Source organism: Panulirus ornatus, chromosome 43 (genome assembly GCF_036320965.1).
Source record: "Panulirus ornatus isolate Po-2019 chromosome 43, ASM3632096v1, whole genome shotgun sequence".
Classification (NCBI taxonomy): Eukaryota; Metazoa; Arthropoda; class Malacostraca; order Decapoda; family Palinuridae; genus Panulirus; species Panulirus ornatus.
In genome coordinates, this window is record NC_092266.1 from 12,940,893 (window position 1) to 12,955,861 (window position 14,969).

The 14,969-nt window shown below is 41.3% G+C and overlaps 1 protein-coding gene across 5 annotated transcripts in view; it reads left to right on the forward strand.

The window, feature by feature from the left end:
* G9a (histone-lysine N-methyltransferase G9a) overlaps positions 1-14,969 on the forward strand; it is a 188,644-nt gene that overhangs the window by 15,802 nt on the left and 157,873 nt on the right. For 3 of the 5 annotated variants that reach the window (XM_071686979.1, XM_071686983.1, XM_071686980.1), the window contains exon 2: positions 4,753-4,965. The gene's annotated coding sequence lies outside the window, so the exon portion shown is untranslated. The remainder of the gene's footprint in view (positions 1-4,752; positions 4,966-14,969) is intronic. The other 2 variants (XM_071686981.1, XM_071686982.1) reach the window with 1 other exon arrangement.

Genomic DNA, 14,969 nt, shown 5'->3' on the forward strand with positions numbered 1-14,969 from the left:
TGATTGGCGTTTCCCATGTTAGTGAGATAGCGCCAGGAAACGGACGAAGAAAGACCATCCACTCATATACACATATATAGATATACACACTCATACATATATATATATATATATATATATATATATATATATATATATATATATATATATATATATATATATATTTTTTTTTTTTTTTTTTTTTTTCAAACTATTCGCCATTTCCCGCATCAGCAAGGTAGTGTTAAGAACAGAGGACTGGGCCTCTGAGGGAACATCCTCACCTGGCCCCCTTTTCTGTTCCTTCTTCTGGAAAATTAAAAAAAAAAAAAAAGAGGGGAGGATTTCCAGCCCCCCGCTCCCTCCCCTTTTAGTCACCTTCTAGGACACGCAGGGAATACGTGGGAAGTATTCTTTCTCCCCTATCCCCAGGGATATATATGGGGTTGTTAGGGAGGTGAATGCAAGAGTTTTGGAAAGAGGGCCATCTCTGGCCATCTCTCCTACTTATATACATATATATAGTATGAAGTCTGTTGTGAATGAGAGAGCTTGGAAAGTGAGTCAGTTGTTGTTCGCTGATGATACAGCGCTGGTGGCTGATTCATGTGAGAAACTGCAGAAGCTGGTGACTGAGTTTGGTAAAGTGTGTGAAAAAAGAAAGTTAAGAGTAAATGTGAATAAGTGCAAGGTTATTAGGTACAGTAGGGTTGAGGGTCAAGTCAATTAGGAGGTAAGTTTGAATGGAGAAAAACTGGAGGAAGTAAAGTGTTTTAGATATCTGGGAGTGGATCTGGCAGCGGATGGAACCATGGAAGCGGAAGTGAATCATAGGGTTGGGGAGGGGGTGAAAATCCTGGGAGCCTTGAAGAATGTGTGGAAGTCGAGAACATTATCTCGGAAAGCAAAAATGGGTATATTTGAAGGAATAGTGGTTCGAACAATGTTGTATGGTTGCGAGGTGTGGGCTATGGCTAGAGTTGTGCACAGGAGGGTGGATGTGCTGGAAATGAGATGTTTGAGGACAATGTGTGGTGTGAGGTGGTTTGATCGAGTAAGTAATGTAAGGGTAAGAGAGATGTGTGGAAATAAAAAGAGTGTGGTTGAGAGAGCAGAAGAGGGTGTTTTGAAATGGTTTGGGCACATGGAGAGAATGAGTGAGGAAAGATTGACCAAGAGGATATATGTGTCGGAGGTGGAGGGAACGAGGAGAAGTGGGAGACCAAATTGGAGGTGGAAAGATGGAGTGAAAAAGATTTTGAGTGATCGGGGCCTGAACATGCAGGAGGGTGAAAGGAGGGCAAGGAATAGAGTGAATTGGATCGATGTGGTATACCGGGGTTGACGTGCTGTCAGTGGATTGAATCAGGGCATGTGAAGCGTCTGGGGTAAACCATGAAAGTTGTGTGGGGCCTGGATGTGGAAAGGGAGCTGTGGTTTCGGGCATTATTGCATGACAGCTAGAGACTGAGTGTGAACGAATGTGGCCTTTGTTGTCTTTTCCTAGTGCTGCCTTGCACACATGAGGGGGAAGGGGGATGGTATTCCATGTGTGGCGAGGTGGCGATGGGAATGAATAAAGGCAGACAGTGTGAATTGTGTGCATGGGTATATATGTACGTGTCTGTGTGTGTATATATATGTGTACATTGAGATGTATAGGTATGTATATTTGCGTGTGTGGACTTGTATGTATATACATTGTGTATGGGGGTGGGTTGGGCCATTTCTTTTGTCTGATTCCTTGCGCTACCTCGCAAACGCGGGAGACAGCGACAAAGCAATATAATAATAAGAAAATATATATATATATATATATATATATATATATATATATATATATATATATATATATATATATATATATATGTTTTTTTTTGGTTTTCTAAGGGAAGGAGCGGGGAGGGGGGCCGGGTGAGGATGTTCCCCTTGAGGCCCGGTCCTCTGTTCTTAGCGCTGCCTTGCTGATGTGGGAGGTGGCGAGTAGTATGAAAAGAAAATATATATATATATATATATATATATATATATATATATATATATATATATATATGTATATATATATATATATCTTTCTTTTTTCTTTCATACTATTTGCCATTTCCCACGTTAGCCGGGTAGCGTTAATAACGGAGGACTGGGCCTTTGAGGGAATGTCCTCACCTGGCCCCCTTCTGTGTTCCTTCTTTTGGAAAATTAGAAAAAGAATGAGAGGGGAGGATTTCCAGCCCCCCCGCTCCATCCCCTTTTAGTCGCCTTCTATGATAGGGGATAGGGGAGAAAGAATACTTCCCACGTATTCCCTGTGTGTCGTAGAAGGCGACTAAAAGGGAAGGGAGCGGGGGGCTGGAAATCTTCCCCTCTCGTTTTTTTATTTTCTTTTTTAATTTTCCAAAAGAAGGAACAGAGAAGAGGGCCAGGTGAGGATATTCCCTCAAAGGCCCAGTCCTCTGTTCTTAACGCTACCTCGCTATCGCGGGAAATAGTGAATAGTATAAAAATATATATATATATATATATATATATATATATATATATATATATATATATATATATATATATATATTTCTTTTTTTTTTTTTTTGCTTTGTCGCTGTCTCCCGCGTTTGCAAGGTAGCGGAAGGAAACAGACGAAAGAAATGGCCCGACCCACCCCCATACACATGTATATACATACATCCACACACGCAAATATACATACCTACACAGCTTTCCATGGTTTACCCCAGACGCTTCACAGGCACTGATTCAACCCACTGACAGCACGTCAACCCCGGTATACCACATCGATCCAGTTCACTCTATTCCTTGCCCTCCTTTCACCCTCCTGCATGTTCAGGCCCCGATCACACAAAATCTTTTTCACTCCATCTTTCCACCTCCAATTTGGTCTCCCACTTCTCCTCATTCCCTCCACCTCCGACACATATATCCTCTTGGTCAATCTTTCCTCACTCATTCTCCATGTGCCCAAACCATTTCAAAACACCCTTTTCTGCTCTCTCAACCACGCTCTATTTATTTCCACACATCTCTCTTACCCTTAAGTTACTTACTCGATCAAACCACCTCACACCACACATCGTCCTCAAACATCTCATTTCCAGCACATCCATCCTCCTGCGCACAACTCTATCCATTGCCCACGCCTCGCAACCATACAACATTGTTCGAACCACTATTCCTTCAAATATACCCATTTTTGCTTTCCGAGATAATGTTCTCGACTTCCACACATTCTTCAAGGCTCCCAGAATTTTCGCCCCCTCCCCCACCCTATGATCCACTTCCGCTTCCATGGTTCCATCCGCTGCCAGATCCACTCCCAGATATCTAAAACACTTTACTTCCTCCAGTTTTTCTCCATTCAAACTTACCTCCCAATTGACTTGACCCTCAACCCTACTGTATCTAATAACCTTGCTCTTATTCACATTTACTCTTAACTTTCTTTTTTCACACACTTTACCAAACTCAGTCACCAGCTTCTGCAGTTTCTCACATGAATCAGCCACCAGCACTGTATCATCAGCAAACAACAACTGACTCACTTCCCAAGCTCTCTCATCCCCAACAGACTTCATACTTGCCCCTCTTTCCAAAACTCTTGCATTCACCTCCCTAACAACCCCATCCATAAACAAATTAAACAACCATGGAGACATCACACACCCCTGCCGCAAACCTACATTCACTGAGAACCAATCACTTTCCTCTCTTCCTACACGTACACATGCCTTACATCCTCGATAAAAACTTTTCACTGCTTCTAACAACTTGCCTCCCACACCATATATTCTTAATACCTTCCACAGAGCATCTCTATCAACTCTATCATATGCCTTCTCCAGATCCATAAATGCTACATACAAATCCATTTGCTTTTCTAAGTATTTCTCACGTACATTCTTCAAAGCAAACACCTGATCGACACATCCTCTACCACTTCTGAAACCACACTGCTCTTCCCCAATCTGATGCTCTGTACATGCCTTCACCCTCTCAATCAATACCCTCCCATATAATTTACCAGGAATACTCAACAAACTTATACCTCTGTAATTTGAGCACTCACTCTTATCCCCTTTGCCTTTGTACAATGGCACTGTGCATGCATTCTGCCAATCCTCAGGCACCTCACCATGAGTCATACATACATTAAATAACCTTACCAACCAGTCAGTAATACAGTCACCCCCTATTTTAATAAATTCCACTGCAATACCATCCAATGAAGAAGAATGTGTGGAATGTGAGAACGTTTTCTTGGAGAGCAAAAATAGGATGGGGTAGCCCCAGAAATGTATGAAGGCAAGCAAGTGTGAATATGTGCATGTGTATATATGTATATGTCTGTATATGTATACCAGTATTGCGGTGTAGGGCAAGCAGGTCAGGTTTTGAAGTTAGCTCCTCGGGGCCATCTGTGTCTTGCATGAAGTGCAGGAGGAACCTTGTAAGCTTCGAAAAGAAGATGGAGTTGTGCAAGAGGCTGGCAAAGTGAGAGTCCAAGGCAGCTTTTTTTAAGGACTTCATCATTTGCTTACTTATATTAATATTTCCTGTGTAAAATATTTACTGATGAAATATATTTTAAGATATTACAATTCTTGAATTATGTGTATTAAGAAAACCTTGAATAACCAGAAAATTTGTCTGTAATGTCTTATTCCCCAAGTATTTAAGAAAACAGGGATTTATTGTGTTTAGAATTTATTTTATATTAATATTTTTATTGTTTATTTATTCTTAGAACTTTAATCTCTTTTGCAGGTTATGCTTGCAAAGATGCAGATGAGTGTGAGGCTGACCTGATTAGAATGAGTTCTCAAGATATGCATGTCAAAGGTACACGTCACTGAGCTGCTTTAGGCTACCTCACCTCTTTTGCAGCTTCGTGTCATCCATTGATTTCACCTGTCAGCCCTGTTAAAAATCGTCCTACCCCACAGAGTTGTTCAAAGTTGTTACCTGATGCTGCTTTGCGTAAGTGCCACATTGCTGACGTGTTTTCGTCATGCATGCAGTGGGACTCCAGCTTCGGATGTTATTGGCACGCAGCAAATAACTATAAATGCTACATTAACAAAATCTTTTTTTTTCGGCTTTATATAGCTTATTGCTTTCTGTGCATTGATTTTTCAATAATTTATATTTCATTAAGTATGTGGATGATAATCTTTCTCACGAATTATTTAGTTTAGTTCAGTTTACTGTGTTGTTACCAATAGATTTATGAATATAATCATAGGACTCTGTTGACTTTACTTACGAAGGGTGATATGTAAGAATGTTTCCTACAGATTTATAAGCATTAGTTTGTGGCATAATAAGTTTTCCTCCATGGGAGAGCATAAGTGAAAATGTATTAATTTTGTTTATAGGACTATGCATGTCAAATGTTTGAATTTCCGAGTTTTAAGATTTCCATATTATTTTGAGATAGTGCAGTACTACTCATTAACCAACTAATTTTTGTAAAAACATTTTTGTATCATGTATTTGTATTAAATAGAGGAGTTCTAGATGTATGGTTCCTTGTGTTTTGAAAGAACTTTATTTTCACACGTCTTTTAGAATCTCTCTACTGTCTACATTCTTACTTTCATCACATAGCTTATTGCATTCATCCACAACTTTTTAAGTGACTGAAATAGCATGGGCAAAATATGCTTCACTCAAGGCCATATCAGGTGAAAGAGAAACATAAAAGAAGAAAAATTGATCATGGGTTTGCTTGTATAAGTCGACCATGGGTCTGGACCTTGAGGGTGCAGACATTTGCACACAGCTTGTTGGGACTGTGGCCAATATAATAACGGGGAAGAAGGAGGTACCGTGACTGCTGGTCCTCAGGTGGCCAGTCTTCACTCAGAAACTGTGGGAAGCAGCAGCCAACCATGTGCCTCAAGGCCAAACCCTGCAGGTTGGGGGTATAGATGTAGACAGCTTATGACAACAGTGACCAAAAAACCTATAGACTAGAGAGTACCTCTTTTGGTGTACAGAAAGGGAAGGTTAGAAGGATGGGATGCCAGGAGAATTCATGGTATGTAGGCTTTTGATTACATTCTTGTTCATAAAGACATGGAACAATAACCATCCAAGATATATGAGTACTATTCCGTATTTAGGCAAATGTAACCTCTATATGTATGAAGTAGCTGCTCACAATAAGAATGATTACAGTACATATACAATGTTCAGAGCTTTTGGAAAGCAGACTTGATGTTGATTGTTTGGCATTTGTGTGAGAGAGTGGAGGTTATGGCTATGCCCAACATGTTTATGTTATAGAAGTTCTTTGTTGCATAATTTTTTTGCCCTAAATCTTTCTGTCACTCCTGATTGCTGTCTGTATGTCAGATTTGTTTAGAAAATCAAAGTTATTAATCAGATCTACCTTAATCTTATTGTTTCATTATTTACAAGTTTCTAGTCTTTTACTTCTCTCTGTTATCCCTGAGGATAGGGAGAAGGAATATTGCCATTGTATCCCCTGTTTGTTCTAGGTGGCAGCTAAGGGGAGCAGGAGCAAGGGGGCTAGATATCTGCTCCTCCTGTATTACCTTCCAATAGAAGGAACAGAGGAAAGAGCCAAATGTTGATCTCTTTTTCCGAAATGGCTCAGTCATCTTCTCTAGACGCTAACCTCACTCATGTGGGTAAAGTGAATAAGTATGAAAGAAGGAATATAAAAGAATTGCTGCTTGTAACTCCGTTCTCTTATTCCAAGTACCATCTGGAAGGCAGTATTTTCCTTTAAGTGTGGTGACCAAATTTGAGATGCTTATTCTTAGAGTAATCAATGTGTAATTGCCTATTTGTACTGTACAGGGAAGGTGTTTTACATTCATGGGCCCCATCTCTTGAACATTATCTATCATACAACTTTGTGACTGAGTTTGGTAAAGTGTGTGAAAGAAGAAAGTTGAGAGTAAATGTGAATAAGAGCAAGGTTATTAGATACAGTAGGGTTGAGGGTCAAGTCAATTGGGAGGTAAGTTTGAATGGAGAAAAACTGGAGGAAGTGAAGTGTTTTAGATATCTGGGAGTGGATTTGGCAGCGGATGGAACAATGGAAGTGGAAGTGAATCATAGGGTGGGGGAGGGGGCGAAAATTCTGGGAGCATTGAAGAATGTGTGGAAGTCGAGAACATTATCTCGGAAAGCAAAAATGGGTATGTTTGAAGGAATAGTGGTTCAAACAATGTTGTATGGTTGCGAGGTGTGGGCTATGGATAGAGTTGTGCGCAGGAGGGTGGATGTGCTGGAAATGAGATGTTTGAGGACAATATGTGGTGTGAGGTGGTTTGATCGAGTAAGTAATTATAGGGTAAGAAAGATGTGTGGTAATAAAAAGAGTGTGGTTGAGAGAGCAGAAGAGGGTTTTTTGAAATGGTTTGGTCACATGGAGAGAATGAGTGAGGAAAGACTGACCAAGAGGATATATGTGTCAGAGGTGGAGGGAACGAGGAGAAGTGGGAGACCCAAATGGAGGTGGAAAGATGGAGTGAAAAAGATTTTGTGTGATCGGGGCCTGAACATGCAGGAGGGTGAAAGGCGTGCAAGGAATAGAGTGAATTGGAACGATGTGGTATACCGGGGTCGACGTGCTGTCAATGGATTGAACCAGGGCATGTGAAGCATCTGGGGTAAACCATGGAAAGTTCTGTGGGGTCTGGATGTGGAAAGGGATCTGTGGTTTCGGTGCATTATTACGTGGCAGCTAGAGACTAAGTGTGAGCGAATGGGGCCTTTGTTGTCTTTTCCTAGCACTACCTCGCACACATGAAGGGGAAGGGGGTTGTTAGTCCATGTGTGGCGAGGTAGCAATGGGAATGAATAAAGGCAGACAGTATGAATTATGTACATGTGTACATATATATGTGTGTATATATATGTATACATTGAGATGTATAGGTATGTATATATGTGTGTGTGGACGTGTATTTATATACATGTGTATGTGGGTGGGTTGGGCCATTCTTTCATCTGTTTCCTTGCACTACCTCGCTGACACGGGAGACAGCGACAAAGAAAAATGATAATAGTAATAATAACAACTTTGTAAATTTCTGTCTGCAGGCTGCATTAACCTTGTCTTCAGTCTGAACCTGTGTCTATCTGTCTGCCAGACTCTACTTTTCTATATGTGAACTATTTGGGACTTGGGTTGATGATTAACAAGGTCATAGCTGTGATCTGTTGTATCTTTATTTGTGCTTCATAACTTTTGATCCAGTGGAGGGAATGGGATCATAATATGTTCAATGTTATCCACCAACAAACTGTGTCGTGACCCATACCCTGGGCCATACCTTCAAGGTTGAAGTCATTGGGGGACGTAGTGTTCACAATGGGTCTTTGTTCCACAACTTTAGAGGTAAATAAAGTGCGTAAGACAAGGGAGCAAATGGGAACTTCAGTGAAGGGCGCAAATGGGGAGGCGGTAACAAGTAGTGGTGATGTGAGAAGGAGATGGAGTGAGTATTTGGAAGGTTTGTTGAATGTGTTTGATGATAGAGTGGCAGATATAGGGTGTTTTGGTCGAGGTGGTGTGCAAAGTGAGAGGGTTAGGGAAAATGATTTGATAAACAGAGAAGAGGTAGTAAAAGCTTTGCGGAAGATGAAAGCTGGCAAGGCAGCAGGTTTGGATGGTATTGCAGTGGAATTTATTAAAAAAGGGGGTGACTGTATTATTGACTGGTTGATAAGGTTATTTAATGTATGTATGACTCATGGTGAGGTGCCTGAGGATTGGTGGAATGCATGCATAGTGCCATTGTACAAAGGTAAAGGGGATAAGAGTGAGTGCTCAAATTACAGAGGTATAAGTTTGTTGAGTATTCCTGGTAAATTATATGGGAGGGTATTGATTGAGAGGGTGAAGGCATGTACAGAGCATCAGATTGGGGAAGAGCAGTGTGGTTTCAGAAGTGGTAGAGGATGTGTGGATCAGGTGTTTGCTTTGAAGAATGTATGTGAGAAATACTTAGAAAAGCAAATGGATTTGTATTTAACATTTATGGATCTGGAGAAGGCATATGATAGAGTTGATAGAGATGCTCTGTGGAAGGTATTAAGAATATATGGTGTGGGAGGCAAGTTGTTAGAGGCAGTGAAAAGTTTTTATCGAGGATGTAAGGCATGTGTACGTGTAGGAAGAGAGGAAAGTGATTGGTTCTCAGTGAATGTAGGTTTGCGGCAGGGGTGTGTGATGTCTCCATGGTTGTTTAATTTGTTTATGGATGGGGTTGTTAGGGAGGTGAATGCAAGAGTTTTGGAAAGAGGGGCAAGTATGAAGTCTGTTGGGGATGAGAGAGCTTGGGAAGTGAGTCAGTTGTTGTTCGCTGATGATACAGTGCTGGTGGCTGATTCATGTGAGAAACTGCAGAAGCTGGTGACTGAGTTTGGTAAAGTGTGTGAAAAAAGAAAGTTAAGAGTAAATGTGAATAAGAGCAAGGTTATTAGGTACAGTAGGGTTGAGGGTCAAGTCAATTGGGAGGTAAGTTTGAATGGAGCAAAACTGGAGGAAGTAAAGTGTTTTAGATATCTGGGAGTGGATTTGGCAGCGGATGAAACCATGGAAGCGGAAGTGGATCATAGGGTGGGGGAGGGGGCGAAAATCCTGGGATCCTTGAAGAATGTGTGGAAGTCGAGAACATTATCTCGGAAAGCAAAAATGGGTATGTTTGAAGGAATAGTGGTTCGAACAATGTTGTATTGTTGCGAGGCGTGGGCTATGGATAGAGTTGTGCGCAGGAGGATGGATGTGCTGGAAATGAGATGTTTGAGGACAATGTGTGGTGTGAGGTGGTTTGATCGAGTAAGTAACGTAAGGGTAAGAGAGATGTGTGGAAATAAAAAGAGCGGGGTTGAGAGAGCAGAAGAGGGTGTTTTGAAATGGTTTGGGCACATGGAGAGAATGAGTGAGGAAAGACTGACCAAGAGGATATATGTGTCGGAGGTGGAGGGAACGAGGAGAAGTGGGAGACCAAATTGGAGGTGGAAAGATGGAGTGAAAAAGATTTTGAGTGATCGGGGCCTGAACATGCAGGAGGGTGAAATGAGGGCAAGGAATAGAGTGAATTGGATCGATGTGGTATACCGGGGTTGACATGCTGTCAGTGGATTGAATCAGGGCATGTGAAGCGTCTGGGGTAAACCATGGAAAGCTGTGTAGGTATGTATATTTGCGTGTGTGGACGTATGTATATACATGTGTATGGGGGTGGGTTGGGCCATTTCTTTCGTCTGTTTCCTTGCACTACCTCGCAAACGCGGGAGACAGTGACAAAGCAAAAAGAAAAAAAAAAACTTTAGAATCAGTTGAGAGATTTGAATGAAAGTTTTTATAGGCATAATACAACAGACAAAGTGCCATGTCGCCAACCTCAAGGTCAGGGGAATAGCAGATCTCATTGTAATTTTTGTGTTTGCTAATGATGGCAAAAGGTGCTATGATTGTATGGTGAAGGAGGAAAGTTATTAGAAGCATTGAGGTGTCTTTATCAAAAGAATAAGGTGTGTGTGCAAATAAGTAGAGAAGAGAGTGAGTGGTTTCAGGTGAAGGTGAGTCTGCAGCATGGATTTGTGATGTCATTTTGCTTATTCATCTGTTTGTGGATGGTTTATAGGTGCTGCAGGAAGCGAATGCAAGGGTTTTGAGGGAAGGGGTAGAACTGCAGTTTAGCAGGAATGTGGGTACTTGGAATTGAATTCTCCATTCTATCGTAGAAATCTACATAATCAGCATCAGAAAAATCTGTTTCCCAGAAGCTGGGAGTGTTGTATAGGTGCCATAATTATTTTTCTAGAAAGCATCTATTTCATATTCACAGGGGTTTTATTTGCCCAAGTATGGAATTCTGCTTACATATCTAGGATGGATCATTCTCTACCTCTCTGTAACCTAGAATGGAATAAAAGGCCTATACTCTCATTAATTCTCCTGGCATCACCTCTCTTCAACCTTTCCTTTTCATTGTGATGTTGTTGCTTTACCTCTCTGTTACCTAGAATGGAATAAAAGGCCTATTGTCTCATTAATTCTCCTGGCATCACCTCGCTTCAACCTTTCCTTTCCATTGTGATGTTGTTGCTCTCTCTCTTTATTAGTATTATTTTGGTTAGTTTTGTCTGGAGCTGTTTGCATGTGTTCTCATCCTTAAAGTTTGGACCCATGGCATGGCATGTTTTTGGCTGCTGCTTCCCAGTTTCTGTCTGGACAGCAGCTATGTGAGAATTGGGTGTTAAGTTGCTTCCATGTAACCTTGAATAGCTGGGCTGTGAAATTCTCTTCTTTCCCTCTTCATCTAAAATTTTCATCCTTTAAGAGTCAGGTCTGCAGAACTTTGATTTCTTTCTTCCTTTCTTTCTTTTACTTTCACAGTTTTCTTTCATCTGAGATGGCCTTATCTCATGTTTTGCCTGTACCATGCTGGTCAGTATAAAAGATAGGATGCAGAAGTTTTTGGAGAGGGATATTCATGGCAAATAGTTTGGTGAAAAGAGAAGAGCTGATGAAAACCATTTATAAGAAAAACTGAAAAAGTGGCAAAATTCAATGGGAATGTAGTTGAATTTGTTAAGAAAATGGGTGACTTCTGACTTTTTTTTAATGCTAGCTCAGATGGCACATGCAGTTGAGGCCCCAATCAAGGGCATCCCATTAACTGAACTAGGGCATGTGAAATGTCTGAGGTAAACCATGGAAAGGTCTGTGAGGCCTGGATGTGGATAGGGAGCTGTGGTTCTGGTGCATTTCTTATGACAGCTAGAGACTGAGTGTGAACAAATGTGACCTTTTTTGTCTGAAGCGAGGGGTAGCAGTGCTGTTTCCTGTGGGGTGGGGTAGTGCCTGAAATGGATGAATGCAAGCATGAATATGTACATTTGTATATATGTATATGTCTTTTTATGTATGTGTTGATATGTATATATATGTATATGTGTGTGAATGGGCATTTATGTATACATGTGTATATGAGTGTATGGGTTATTTTTTTGTCTCTGTCCTCATATATATATATATATATATATATATATATATATATATATGAGGATGGTTCTCAGTGAATGTAGCTTTGCGGCAGGGGTGTGTGATGTCTCCATGGTTGTTTAATTTGTTTATGGATGGGGTTGTTAGGGAGGTGAATGCAAGAGTTTTGGAAAGAGGGGCAAGTATGAAGTCTGTTGGGGATGAGAGAGCTTGGGAAGTGAGTCAGTTGTTGTTCGCTGATGATACAGCGCTGGTGGCTGATTCATGTGAGAAACTGCAGAAGCTGGTGACTGAGTTTGGTAAAGTGTGTGAAAGAAGAAAGTTAAGAGTAAATGTGAATAAGAGCAAGGTTATTAGGTACAGTAGGGTTGAGGGTCAAGTCAATTGGGAGGTAAGTTTGAATGGAGAAAAACTGGAGGAAGTAAAGTGTTTTAGATATCTGGGAGTGGATCTGGCAGCGGATGGAACCATGAAAGCGGAAGTGGATCATAGGGTGGGGGAAGGGGCGAAAATCCTGGGAGCCTTGAAGAATGTGTGGAAGTCGAGAACATTATCTCGGAAAGCAAAAATGGGTATGTTTGAAGGAATAGTGGTTCGAACAATGTTGTATGGTTGCGAGGCATGGGCTATGGATAGAGTTGTGCGCAGGAGGATGGATGTGCTGGAAATGAGATGTTTGAGGACAATGTGTGGTGTGAGGTGGTTTGATCGAGTAAGTAACGTAAGGGTGAGAGAGATGTGTGGAAATAAAAAGAGCGTGGTTGAGAGAGCAGAAGAGGGTGTTTTGAAATGGTTTGGGCACATGGAGAGAATGAGTGAGGAAAGATTGACCAAGAGGATATATGTGTCGGAGGTGGAGGGAATGAGGAGAAGTGGGAGACCAAATTGGAGGTGGAAAGATGGAGTGAAAAAGATTTTGTGTGATCGGGGCCTGAACATGCAGGAGGGTGAAAGGAGGGCAAGGAATAGAGTGAATTGGATCGATGTGGTATACCGGGGTTGACGTGCTGTCAGTGGATTGAATCAGGGCATGTGAAGCATCTGGGGTAAACCATGGAAAGCTGTGTAGGTATGTATTTTTGCGTGTGTGGACGTATGTATATACATGTGTATGGGGATGGGTTGGGCCATTTCTTTTGTCTGTTTCCTTGCGCTACCTCGCAAACGCGGGAGACCGACAAAGCAAAAAAAATATATATATATATTATTATTTTTTTATTATATATATATATTATATATATATATATATATATATATATATATATATATATATATATATATATATATATATATATATGAGGAACCTGGATGTTTTGCCTCTTGAGTGAAACGAAGCTCAAGGGTAAAGGGGAAGAGTGGTTTGGGAATGTCTTGGGAGTAAAGTCAGGGGATAGTGAGAGGACAAGAGCAAGGGAAGGAGTAGCACTACTCCTGAAACAGGAGCGGTGGGAGTACGTGATAGAGTGTAAGAAAGTAAACTCTAGATTGATATGGGTAAAACTGAGAGTTGATGGAGAGAGATGGGTGATTATCGGTGCATTGCGCCTGGGCATGAGAAGAAAGATCATGAGAGGCAAGTGTTTTGGGAGCAGCTGAATGAGTGTGTTGGTGGTTTTGATGCACGAGACCAGGTTATAGTGATGGGTGATTTGAATGCAAAGGTGAGTAATGTGGCAGTTGAGGGAATAATTGGTATACATGGGGTGTTCAGTGTTGTAAATGTAAATGGTGAAGAGCTTGTAGATTTATGTGCTGAAAAAGGACTGATGATTAGGAATACCCGGTTTAAAAAGAGAGATATACATAAGTATACATATGTAAGTAGGAGCGATGGCCAGAGAGCGTTATTGGATTACGTGTTAATTGATAGGCGCGCAAAAGAGAGACTTTTGGATGTTAATGTGCTGAGAGGTGCAACTGGAGGGATGTCTGATCATTATCTTGTGGAGGCGAAGGTGAAGATTTATAGAGGTTTTCAGAAAAGGAGAGAATGTTGGGGTGAAGAGAGTGGTGAGAGTAAGTGAGCTTGGGAAGGAGACTTGTGTGAGGAAGTACCAGGAGAGACTGAGTACAGAATGGAAAAAGGTGAGAACAAAGGAGGTAAGGGGAGTGGGTGAGGAATGGGATGTTTTTATGGAAGCCGTGATGGCTTGCGTAAAAGATGCTTGTGGCATGAGAAGTGTGGGAGGTGGGTTGATTAGAAAGGGTAGTGAGTGGTGGGATGAAGAAGTAAGATTATTAGTGAAAGAGAAGAGAGGGGCATTTGGATGATTTTTGTTGGGAAATAATGCAAATGAGTGGGAGATGTATAAAAGAAAGAGGCAGGAGGTCAGGAGAAAGGTGCGAGAGGAGAAAAAGAGGGCAAATGAGAGTTGGGGTGAGAGAGTATCAAATTTTAGGGAGAATAAAAAGATGTTTTGGAAGGAGGTAAATAAAGTGCGTAAGACAAGGGAACAAATGGGAACTTCAGTGAAGGGGGCTAATGGGGAGGTGATAACAAGTAGTTGTGATGTGAGAAGGAGGTGGAGTGAGTATTTTGAAGGTTTGTTGAAGGTGTCTGTTGATAGAGTGGCAGATATAGGGTGTTTTGGTCGAGGTGGTGTGCAAAGTGAGAGGGTTAGGGAAAATGATTTGGTAAACAGAGAAGAAGTAGTAAAAGTTTTGTGGAAGATGAAAGCTGGCAAGGCAGCGCGTTTGGATGGTATTGCAGTGGAATGTATTAGAAAAGGGGGTGACTGTATAGTTGACTGGTTGGTGAGGTTATTTGATGTATGTATGACTCATGGTGAGGTGCCTGAGGATTGGCGGAATGCTTGCATAGTGCCATTGTACAAAGGCAAAGGGGACAAAGGTGAGTGCTCAAATTACAGAGGTATAAGTTTGTTGAGTATTCCTGGAAAATTATATGAGAGGGTATTGATTGAGAGGGTGAAGGCATGTAGAGAGCATCAGATTGGGGAAGAGCAGTGTGGTTTCAGAAGTGGGA